Below are 13,479 nucleotides of genomic sequence, written 5' to 3' on the forward strand. Positions count from 1 at the left end.
CTTTCCACTGCAATGTAATTCATAAAGAATGATCTTTTAAATAAAAGGTGCAGGGTCAAATGGACATCCACATGGGGAGCGGGGAGGAAGAAAACCTCACACCCCCAAATAAATTCCATACTAGTTGTAGATCTACTTGTTAATCAGAAATCAATAGAACTTCTAGAAGAAAATGTAAGAAAAACTCTTAATTTGGGATAGGCAAAGAGTTCTTCAATAGAGCACAAGAAAGCGCTGAAGCACCATAAAGGAAATATTGATAAATAGAATTTTATTAAAAACATCAATAAGAATCTGAAAAGGCAAACCACAAAGAGGGTGACTCTTTTGCAATATGTATGTCCAACAAAGCACTTGTATACAGAACATACTAAGAAATCCAAAACAGCAAAAAGAAAATTGTAGACAATCCAATTAAAAATCAGCAAAAATCCAGGAAGTATTTTTATAATAGGACACACAGCTAATAAGCCTGTAAGATCTTCAACATCATTAGTCATCAGAGCAATACAACTAATAATCATTTTGAGAATCCACTGCTACCCACTGGAATGACTAAAATTGAAACAAGCAAATAAAATACCTTGAAAATACCAAATATAAGATTAGTGAAATTGGAACTTTAGTAGATAATGGTAGTTTAAATTGTTATAACTACTTTGGAGAACTCCTTGTCGTTATATACTAAGCTGACCTACTCATACCCCCTGACCTAGCATTTTACTTCTCAATATATTTTCAACAGAAATATGTTCACAGCTGTATTATTGCTAATAAGTGAAAACTGAGGCCAGCCCTAATAAACAGTTGAATGGATGAATATTTTTAGTATAATCTTACAATGAAAAATGCTACGTGGATTTATCTCATATACATTATATTGTACAGAAGAAGTCAGTCACACAAGAATGCACATTGTATTATTCCATTCATAGAAAAATCAAAAGCAGATCTAAAATCTTGTGATAGACATCAAAATACTAATTCTTAGATAGGGGGCTTGGAGAAGGCTCCTTTGTTTTTGGTAATATTCTCTTGCTTGATCTGGGTGGTCGTTACAGTGGTATGTTCACTTAATAAAAATTCTTCAGTCTGTATATTTAAGATTTATATTCATACGCTTATAAAAATGTTTACAAAAAATATAGTTCACAAGGTAGACATATACACAAAATGTTAAGAAGAGTTAAGAATTTGGAGGAATGGATGGGAGAAGAGAGAATGAATGGTCTGAGGATGGGAAAATGAATGTGGGCTGAAATCTGAAGAAATTATCCTAAAGATTTCAAGTAATGTTCATTTCTGGTGTGAAGAAGTCATTTAAAAATCCTCACACCCTATTGTAAATAATGCTGCAATAAACATAGGGATGCATGTATCCCTTTGAATTACTGTTTTTGTGTTTTTTGGGTAAATACCCAGTAGTGCGATTACTGGATCATAGGGTAGTTCTATCTTTAACTTTTTGAGGAATGTCCATACTGTTTTCTACAATGGCTGCACCAGTTTGCATTCCCACCAACAGTGCATGAGGGTTCCTTTTTCTCCACATCCTCACCAACATTTGTTTCTTCTTGTGTTTTTGATTTTAGCCATTCTGACAGGTTTGAAGTGATATCTCATTGTAGTCTTGATTTGCATTTTCCTGATGATGAGTGATGTTGAGCATCTTTTCATGGGTCTGTTGGCCATCTGTCTGTCTTCTTTGGAGAAACGTCTGTTCATGTCTTCTGCCCAGCTTTTAATTGGATTATTTGGTTTTTGGATATTGAGTTTGATAAGTTGTTTATAGATTTTGGATACTAACCCTTTATCAGATATGTCATTTGCAAATATCTTCTCCCATTTGGTAGATTGCCTTTTAGTTTTGTTGTTTCCAAATTATGGAAGCAGCTCAAGTGTCCATTGACTGATGAATGGGTAAAGAATATATATTATATATATGGAATATTATTCAGCTGTAAAAAGAATGAAATCTTGACATTTGCAACAACATGGATGGAACTAGAGAGTATAATGTTAAGTAAAATAAGCCAGAGAAAGACAAATATTTTATGATTTTACTCATATGTGGAATTTAAGAAACAAAATGAATGAGCAAAGGGAAAAAAGAGAAGAGAGATAGAGAGAGAGGCAAACCAAGAAACAGACTCCTAACTATAGAGAACAAACTTATGGTTGCCAGAGGAGAGATGGTTGGGGGAAATGCATGAAATAGGGGACGGGGATTAAAGAGCACATTTATCATGATGAGCACTGAGTAATGTAGAGAATTGCTGAATCATTATATTGTACATCTGAAACTAAAATTACACTGTATGTTAACCATAATGGAATTGAAATAAAAAGCTTAATAAAAAAAATCCTCACATGCAACGAGTGACCGATGTTGGAAATGATTATTTGAGCATCACAGAGATTTGATATTGTCACCTACTATTTACTTACAACATACTTACCTCCAAAGTCCAGCTTGATTTCTTCCTCTTTCCTGCTTTGTTTCTCTTGACTGCTTCAACCCATTTAAAAACAAGGTGTGAAAGAGCTGGACTCTATGCAGTCTCCGAGCTCATGGTTAGATGTTAACAGACTTCAGTCCTTTAAAAACTTTTATAGCACTTATGATTTTTCACCTTATGGATTAGCATTTAATTATTGTATTTGTCAAGGTACTTAATTCTTGCTGTGATAAGAAAAACAACAAAAATATGTGAGTGCCTTCACACAATAAATGAATTTTTCATTCTCACTCATACTATGTTCAAATGCAGGTGTAGATCCAGGACTTTCCCTTAAAATGGTGTATATGCCATGTGTTCTCCTCAAAGAACTCCTCACTGATCATAACCTGGTAAAAACAATGTCTTATTTTTTCTATTTGCATATTTTCTCACCTCTTAAAAATGACTGAGTGTATTAAATGAATAATACGTGAATGCATCTTCTCCCCTTGTCCTTTCCTTACCCACCATGTCTTTTTCCCTGTAGCTCTTTAACCTATATTCTTCCCTTACATTATAATTACTTTCCACAAGTTTTTATTATTTTTTTTCATATTCAAGTTTTCCACAATCAATTATTTTTAAAAAGACCTCTTACTTAGTGGTACAGACAATTGTAAACAAAATACATTTATTGAAACAACAGACAGGAGATAATTAGCTAATGTGTACAGGTGGTAATGACAGACTTTTGGAAGAATATAGCAAATAACAGTTTGTGGAAATTAGTTTTCTTTCAGCTAGGATGACTTGACAATCTTTGCCAGAACATGCAAAAATTTTATGATGAAGAGCTAAGCAAAATACTAGCCAATTCTTGAGTATTTGCATATCTGACAGCTTCTATTTTCAGATTTTATTGATGAGATTAAACATACTAAGTAATAAAGTACTTTAGGCATTCTTTTCTAAGTTTTTTTTTTTTTAAAGATTTTATTTTTTTAACTTATTTGACAGAGAGAGAGAGAGACAGCTAGAGAGGGAACACAAGCAGGGGGAGTGGGAGAGGGAGAAGCAGGCTCCCAGCCGAGCAGAGAGCCCGATGCGGGGCTTGATCCCAGGACCCCGGGATCATGACCTGAGCTGAAGGCAGACGCTTAACGACTAAGCCATGCAGGTGCCCCTCTTTTCTAAGTTTTATTTGATTTTATTCTCCCACAGTACCAGCAATGAGCAGGAAAGCGTTTGTAATAATTCAGAGACAGTAGGAAAGTAGGGCTCAACCAGAATGGTGCTTTATTACCATATGTCAGGTAGGCCCAACTGTCTCTAGAATATATGAGGAGAACAGAAGATTCTGAGCCATGAAGTAAAATGGGAAATGTAGAAAACTTTCTGTTTTTCCTCAGACTGTCTCAGGGTACATTCATTATTCAAGGCCTGAATTTTTGTTACTTCTCAAAATATGTACGTATCAGTGTCCAGTTATAGTTACCCAGAACATTACAAAGGTAAATGAGAATGACTTTGAAGATGACTTACTTTAACCTTACCTACCTGTGCTCCAGTAATTGAATTGCTTGATATGGGTGTGTATATACTTAAAACTAAACTTCAATTTCAGATTTTGCTGAAGAAATAAAATCTGCATCCCTTAAAACTCCAGTTTGTATTATACTCAAGGTCAAGAGCATGATCTCAAGGGAAAGTATTTGAAACAACTAGGGCAGTCATAATAACCTTATGTTATTTTATTTAAATCTAATAAAAAACTTATTGATTAATAAAAATTAATAGCTTTCATGGCATTTTTCACATCCATTTTTATTTTTCATTTATATGGAAAAGGAAACTGAGATTTGTAAACACTAAGTATGTTGCCCAAGGTCACTTAACTATTAAACTCTACACAAGTCTTTTGGCTCCTAGTCCGGTATTTTTTCCAGTACATTAAATAGTAGTTGGAAGAGAGAGAGACAGAGGAAGAGTGAGAGGGAGAAAGAAAGCAATAAAAGGAAGAGATAAAAGGAAAAGGGCAAATATGCAATCAATTTCCACTGTGAGGACATGTATTATTTAAGACCTACGAATTACTGAGATCTACTTTGAACAGATTGTTTTCTCATATCATTTTAGCCTTAAAACAAGTCTAGAAATTAAATCACTTATATGAGAGAAACTGGAGGCTTAGAGAGTAAAGTAAGTTAGCCAGGTTACGTGACTCAGAAATTGGCAGAATTCAATGAAAACTCAAGTCTTTCAGTTAAGTCTACCATTATTAAATTCAGTATTGTTAGAATAGCATAGCAAAATATGTATGTGTGGATATATGTATGCAGATCCTCCTACACATCTCTAGGTGGGAGAATTTTAAGACAATTAATGTTTATGTAAGGAGCTTATAAACGTCAATATAAGTATTAGAAATACTAAACTAAAAATAGACACTGATTGTTTTTAATACATTACCTAATACTTAGTCTGTATATCATTTGAATGCCATTAATTTATTTTTCCACTTATAATTATCCAGCCATAATTCAAACAAATATTTATTCTATAGCTACCATGTGCAAGTTCATTGAAAAGGAATCATTACTGATTCTTCCCACAAGCTTATAGTCTGATAGGGGAGATTAAATGTCCATTAAAATGCATATAAATAGTCAGTGATAATGGCTATATATAGTACTATGCTTTAGGAGATGAGAGGAGAGAGTGATTGTTGCTTGAGAGTTCAGTGAAGTTTGTGTGTGATTGGTAGAGTAACTTTCTCTCCAGCCACTGGGAAGGTGCTGATGGCAGGTTCTGTAAATCGGACAGGAAGGAACGCGACATGTAGAAGATATTGCTGAGGTAGAACCTGGAGAATTCAGATACTGGACATGACACAGGAAGGGGGAGGAATCAAGAGATCCCAGTAAGTTCTCTGCATCTCAGTGCCCAGGAGAATGCAGGGAAGGACAAAGGAAACATCTTAGATGGAAGACTAGGAGATTTGTTTCCTGACTGCACTGTATGTACTAGTCAAGAAACTAGATGACATTGAAACTGACAAGCACTCCTATTTACTTTTAAATATTATTTGTTATAAAAATAATTTTCTAAATCTTCCATGAGAGACTCAGATTCAAGACATCACTATTGCCCTTGACTATTCCTTCTTCCTGTCACCATTCTCTTGCTCCTTCTTGAGTCCTTTTGGTTCTACTGCCGCATATCTCCCATCTCTCCTCTTCTCTCCTTTCTGAGTACTCGCATGTTTTTCTGGATTGTGGGCACCATGATGCAGAGGTATGCATACCTCGCTTTTCCTGTCAGGCTATCTCTCACCCATAAATTGCCAGGAACTCAGGCTCCACCCACGCGTCACAGTTCCTCTGTGCTCTCACATCTTGTTGCCGGGTCTGATGTGTAAGCAGCTCCCAGTCCTACTTCTGTCCCTGCCTCAGGCTGGTGCTGCTGTCATCGCTTGGCATGCTACTCAAGGCTGAATTCTAGGTGATTGGCTCGGGCCACTAGGCGAAGCAGTGCCGTACTCTGCTTAGGACTGCTTCTTGTCCCCTTCGTCTGTATATAATTTAAATGCCATGAATTTATTTTTGAATGAGGTACCATTAAGACCTACCGAGAAGACCTAGCAGAAAGACTGGTTGTATAGGAGGAACAACAATAGCCCTGCCTCTCCTGTGTTGGGCTCTTCTGGAGGTTCTCCACTGCAGTATAGCTTAAACCTCAAAGTGTTCTTCCTTTTGTTAGGCTTTATCCATACCCAGTCTTAGTCCCCACGGGGGCCTTATATGGTATAAGGGTGGCACGGTTCTTGCAACAGCTCTTTGCACCAGTGCCTTTGCTAGGTGCTAGACTTTCTCATTTCTCATGGTGAATTTTCTCTTAGAGTCTTATAGAAACTGCCAGTTTCCTCCCTTTCTGCTAGAGTCCTGCTAGCCAAGTAAACATGCCTGAACCCTAATCGTTAGTATAATTAGAGTTCTTTTCTAAGAAGGGTGCTTAGCTTTCATCAAAAGAAGTCAATGGTAATGGTAATTGGGTTGGAATTATATCATGTCTGGCATCGATATCCCATATTCAATCTTCTTAGGCTGAATAGCCTGTAATACGTTAACTAAATCTGAAAGAAAAATAATCACTTAAAATGCTACCACCCTGAACTTATTTTTTACACTTGATCTCTCTTATCTCTCAACTTTTATATTTAGAAAAACGACATTAATTTGTCTGTTTTCTACCTATATTTCTGTGTGTGCATGTGCACACATGTGTGTATGTATCTATATAAAATAAATTGAGATGTAACTGTTTCTTAGTTATCTCTGCTAAAAGTTAAAAGGCCATGCCTGGTCTACCCTAATGAGGTCCTATTAAGAAGCTGGTAGCAGCTACCAGAGGGAAGTCTAAGTACCTGGGAAGAATTAAGAAACCTTTCTTGAACTTACTCTAAAGCCTCATTCCCTTTTCAGTGGCTGGAATTTAATTACCTTTCTGTGCTCCTTGAAGTGCCCCTAACTAGATAGGAAGACAGAAGACCTCAAAGCATTAAGTGAAACTGTGCAAGTCTAAATTTATTTCAGTTTAAAAAAATCATGTAAATTGCGCTCTAAAACATTAGTCCATATTTGTTTTTTAAGAAAAATAAATTAAAAAACAATGTTAAACCCCTCTAATCTCTAAGCAAGATTTGTGATGCAGCTAGGTTGGTCTATATTGATGGGAAGGCCCCATATGTCCTTTGGGGGTACAGAAACTCTAGTTTGAAAGTGATTTTAGATAATTGGAAGGAAGAGATCCAGAGATGGAGTAACCAGGGAGGAATTATAAATATTATAAATATTTCCACTTTTACCTATTTGATAATTTTCCTCCAGATTTTTCTTTCTTGCGTCTTGTGTTTGACCTCCTCACTTGATTTTTCTAATGCCTTTGACCCTATAGAACTTGCATTTCTATTTCTCATTGTGCGTTTTCTATTCTTATCTTCAACTTTTGCTTCTCCTTAGACAAAGCTTTTCTTTTCTAACAATTTAACTTCCCCCTTGCTCCAGCCATTAACTTTTGCTGACTCCTGAGTTTTCAGTTTAGACTCCTTTCTGCCACTCATGAAACCTATTGTGAGCAACTCTGTTTTAATAAAACTCCCGTGGTTTTTGTATCCTAGAATAAAGCTAAGGGGATAATGGAAAGCCTGAGAATTCCTTAACTACAACTACTTTAATAATAGTGAAAGCAACTTGCACCTGAGCATTAGGGTGAGAGAAGCTATATTTAATCTGAATACTTTTCTACAAGACACATTTGACATCACATCATTTGTTATCTTTTCTGGAGTTGAAAGACTTCGCTTCATGGACACTTTTCTAACAAATATTTAGACATTCCAACATTCACATTGATGAATTGTCCTATGGCTTTACTAGTTAATGAGAGACATCTAATTCAGCACTTAACCCATAAGGGGACTTTGATGTAAGTTTTCTAGGACATTTCATCAGAAATAACCAGATTGAACTGATTCTGCCAAGTGAGAAGACCTAGCAGGAAGGCTGGTTGTCAAGAGGAGCAAATTGATATCTAAAGAACATTGCTCTTGTTCTGTGTGCACTGTTTATAAAAATATTATCAGCAGTGCACATTTTTAATCTAGTGAAAATTTGGCAGCTTTGCTGAAATCCTTTCTAGCAGAGCATTCAGAATGACTTTAAATAAACAGAGCCAGCAGCCAGGAAATGCAAACTTCAGCAAATTTACTGCAGTAAGTGATAGCTACCAAAAGGCTTTTATCCCTGGTTAGAGTTAAATAATTTACTCTTCACTACCATTAAATGTTTTAAAATTATCTCTGTGCATTTATATGTGTGTGTTTAGCTCAGTATAATTATTTCTTCTTGCCACTCTTGATGTTAAATCCTGAAAATGGATCATGGTTCTCCGTAGGTTATTAGTATATAATTTGCCCTCCAGTTAACTGCCCTGTCCTGAATGTACAGAGCCACAGCTGTGAATGACTCCCAGAGTGTCTTTAACTAATTAGCAACCAGACACCATTAAATAAAAAAGTTAGAATGGAGCCTTTAACTAGTAGGGTTCTACAAGCATATATAAAGCTTTGTTTTATTTTTTAGGTTAAGTTTAATAGCAAATTCTTTTTTTTTTTTTTTAAAGATTTATTTATTTATTTATTTGAGACAGAGAGAATGAGAGAGAGAGAGCACATGAGATGGGGGAGGGTCAGAGGCAGAAGCAGGCTCCCTGCCGAGCAGGGAGCCCGATGTGGGACTCGATCCAGGGACTCCAGGATCATGACCTGAGCCGAAGGCAGTTGCTTAACCAACTGAGCCACCCAGGCGCCCTAATAGCAAATTTTAACAGCATGGACTGTGCCACATATTTATCAGTAGACTTTTTTTCCTATTTCTTTTTCACATACTTTTGTTCTTAATTCATTCTTTTAAAGAAAATTAGAAACATATCTTTTCACATTCATTCTACCTACAGAGGTTTTACTTTTTCCTCCCTTTTCCCTTTCTTGTAGGTTAAGAAAATTTACATATTTTTTCTTACACAGGAAGAATGCCAAAATGTTATTTCAAATCATTTTTCCGTTTTATTTATCCAACTTTCATTCAACAGACCGCTTAATCTGTATCTTGAAATCCACTAGGCAATAAAGATACAACTTTTACATGCATTTGGAGGATTTCATGGATTAATTTATTTGGAACACATGCAACGCTGCTTGGCATATGTCATACACATCTCTGATACTATTATTACTGTTGTTATCTTACAACTGAGGTCCAAAGAGATGAAAGTGATTTGCCCAAGTCATTAGGAGTATCTGGTTAGATAATCAGGGTAGGTACAATTATACACATTTTACAGATAGTCTCAAGACCTAAGGAGTAGCCACAGTTCTAGAACTAATAAGTGTAGAGCTTGGGTTACAACGTTGCATTTGAATATTTAGCCTAGTGTGCTCACTATAATATCAGGAATACACATATAAAAAGATGAATCACAACATGTATGCAGTTGATGAGTTGGGTTTCAGCTGCACGGGTTCACTGATACATGGATTTTTAAAATAAGTATCATACATTACTGTAAATGTATTTTCCCTTATGATTTTCTTAATAGCATCTTCTTTTCTCTAGCTTTATTAAAAGAATACAGTCTATAATACATATAACATACAAAATACATGTCAATTGATTGTTTATGTTATTGGTAAGCTTCTGGTCAACATCAGGTGCAGCAACTTCTTCCAAGAAACATCGCCAAAGGCAAGGGAGGCAAGGGCAAAAATGAACTATTGGGACTTCATCAAGATAAAAAGCTTTTGCACAGCAAAGGAAACAGTCAACAAAACCAAAAGACAATAGACAGAATGGGAGAAGATAGTTGCAAATGACATATCAGATAAAGGGCTAGTATCCAAAAGCTATAAAGAATTTAGCAAACTCAACACCCAAAGAACAAATGATCCAATCAAGAAATGGGCAGAAGACATGAACAGACATTTTTCCAAAGAAGACATCCAAATGGCCGACAGACACCTGAAGAGGTGCTCAACATCGCTCAGCATCAGGGAAATCCAAATCAAAACCTCCATGAGGTATCACCTCACACCAGTCAGAATGGCTAAAATTAACAAGTCAGGAAATGACAGATGTTGGTGGGGATGAGGAGAAAGGGGAACCCTCCTACAATGTTGGTGGGAGTGCACCACTCTGGAAAGTGGTGCAGCCACTCTGGAAAACAGTATGGAGGTTCCTCAAAACTGGTGGAAGCCACTCTGGTGGCTGGTGCAGCCACTCTGGAAAACAGTATGGAGGTTCCTCAAAAAGTTGAAAGTAGAGCTACGCTATGATCCAGCAATTGCACTACTGGGTATTTACCCCAAAGATACAAATGTAGGGACCCGAAGGGGTACATGCACCCCGATGTTTACAGCAGCAATGTCCACAATAGCCAAACTGTCAGAAGAGCCAAGATGTCCATTGACAGATGAATGGGTAAAGAAGATGTGGTATATATATACAATGGAATATTATACAGCCATCAAAAGGAATGAAATCTTGCCATTTGCAACGACAAGGATGGAACTGGAGAGTGTTATGCTGAGTGAAATAAGTCAATCAGAGAGAGACATGTATCATATGACCTCACTGATATTAGGAATTCTTAATCTCAGGAAACAAACTGAGGGTTGTTGGAGTGGTGGGGGGTGGGAGGGATGGCATGGCTGGGTGATAGACATTGGGGAGGGTATGTGCTATGGTGAGTGCTGTGAATTGTGCAAGACTGTCGAATCACAGATCTGTACCTCTGAAACAAATAATACAATATATGTTAAAAAAAAAAAAAAGAAGAAGATAGCAGAAGGGGAAGAATGAAGGGGGGGAAATAGGAGGGGAGATGACCCATGAGAGAAGATGGACTCTGAAAAACAAATTGAGGGTTCTAGAGGGGAAGGGGGTGGGAGGATGGGTTAGCCTGGTGGTGGGTATTGAGGAGGGCACATTCTGCATGGAGCACTGGGTGTTATGCACAAACAATGAATCATGGAACACTTCATCTAAAACTAATGATGTAATGTATGGGGATTAACATAAGAATAAAAAAAATTTTAAAAAAAAGAACTAAAATGGAATACAAAAAAAAAACTAATGAGGTAATGTATGGTGATTAACATAACATAATAAAAAAAAGCTTCTGGTCAACAATAGGCTATTTGTAGTTAAGTTTTGGGGGAATCAAAAGTTATGCATGGATTTTTCAACTGTGTGAGTGGTAGGCATCCTTAATTCCCCATTGTTCAAGGGCCAACTGTATTTGCTGAAATAGGACTGAGTTTAAAGCTTTGACACGTGTGTATTGATTACCTTTATTCTTTTAAAAATTCACTCTTAAAAACCCAAAGCTCAAAAATATAATTAAGCATGATGGGCCATTGTTACTTCTTGGCAGGATTGTCCACATTAACAGTGAAGGTGTATTTCCCATATTCTCTTATTCCAGAAATATTCATCCGTGAATCAGAGCATCTTGGTTAATCTCTTTTATATTAATGGAATGCAGTGATACTTGCACTTTGAGTATATCAACTCAATGTGTAGTAATAGATTTATACCAAATGACAGTTTCAGTTCCAAGAAGGAGATAAGGTATGTTTAATAGTTATACTCCACAACTGCAAAACTCATAATCTGAACATATTGTGTGAAGTACCTAGGATACCCAATTTACTTAGTCTTCCTGCATAAGAAATATACCTAAATACACTTTAGAAAGCATGTACTTATAGGTGTTAGAATTTTTAATACTAGAATATTTAAGATATGGCTTTAGTTTTCATGGTCTTAACAATTGATTTCCCTTTTCTGAGAAATGAAACAGGTTTTTTTTAATATTCTAATCAAATTTATTTTCAGGGTTCACATGCTGGCAGAATGTTGTAAAAATTTACTATGACCTATTAATATGATAAACATACTGATTTTTATTATTTGTTATACTCGCCCTAAAATTCCTATACTATCTTATTAAACATAAAGTTCTATATTTTGGCATTAAATTAAGTTGTGATAATTCTCCTTTCAAGTGTGAAATCACACTGGGTTGCTTTATCTTTTTAATTAAGTGTTAATCAATGGTCTTTTATTGTATTTGAAGTAGTATATAAATTTCTCTGAAGATACCAAAAAACTGCTTATGTTCATTGCCTGGAAAAACTATTTTTTAATGGTCAAATCTGGTCATGTTTTATTGAACAATGGATTCATGTTGATATGAGCAATGCAATATGGTTTATTAGGTCATTCCTACAGGAAGTGATGATTCAGTCTCTTGAAAAAGTAAAATAGTTCTTTCTTCATAATGCCAAGCAACTGGTGAATGTTTTCTCCTTTGACAGCAGATTTTTCACTGAGTTCACTAGATTAGTGTTTGTCATTATTTAGACATAATCCTGTGCTTTTTTAAACCGACAAATTGCTGATGAAGAATATACTTCTGGGTTATATTTTAGCAACCATAATGCCAAAAAATAAGGTACTTACCTGATGCCTGAATTGTTAGCACTGATTATTACCTCTTCTAGGAACAACTGTTTGGTGTACCAGTAGAGTTTGCCAGAGAATTCATGACTTTATAACTCAGATAAAACTATTTTGTCTCTACCATATCCTCCTTCTCTTCCTACATTGCAATATCATCTTTCCCTAGGGCAATTTTAAGACTTTCGGAAGTCCGTGGTGCTCTTATTATAGATGCACTACATACATTATATCAAACATATTAAAAAGTTTCCCTTTCCCAAATAATATAAAGTTGATATACAACTGTTATATATGTATAGGATACAATGGCTTAGAGAACATAATATTATAATTTGTAAACTTTTATATATTTTGACATTTTATTTTGCAGCTTTCATTTTTAGATCTAATACATTTTATATTAAAACTTCAGATGTATCTGTGGGCCCTTGAAAAATTACAACATTCTTGCCTTGGGTCTATGGCCATAATAACTCTTTTTCTTTGCTCTTCTGCCTCTACTTTACATTTTAGACACATTTTTCTATCACTTCCATAGGTTATTTTTTTTCTTTCATTGTCATTTTCATGATCTGCTTCCTCGAACAATTTTATTTTTTGACATCTTTTTCTACCTTTCAAAATCTCGACTACTTGTCACCTCTTTTAAGATATACTTTTCTTTTTTTCTCTCTCTCTCTAGGTTCAATTGTATATTCTCCCCCTTTGATTAGTATGTACAAATGATGTATTCTCAGGCGTCAGTTTATGTGAAGTGGAATATATATGGTGTTTTCTTGGAGAACCAGTGTCTTCATCATCACGTTTTTCTCCCAGGTGGATATATCACCAGTGAATATCCTTCAAACACTTCATTTCAGTTGTTGTTAATACTTACTGATATCTATTCTGACTTTGACTCTTCCTTTCTCATTCAGTAAGTCAACAAATAGACTTTGAGAACATTATATACTTTACTA

The sequence above is a fragment of the Mirounga angustirostris genome, unplaced genomic scaffold (assembly GCF_029215605.1).
Source record: "Mirounga angustirostris isolate CCGP_5_RB_7025 unplaced genomic scaffold, mMirAng1.0.hap1 SCAF_8, whole genome shotgun sequence".
Classification (NCBI taxonomy): domain Eukaryota; kingdom Metazoa; phylum Chordata; class Mammalia; order Carnivora; family Phocidae; genus Mirounga; species Mirounga angustirostris.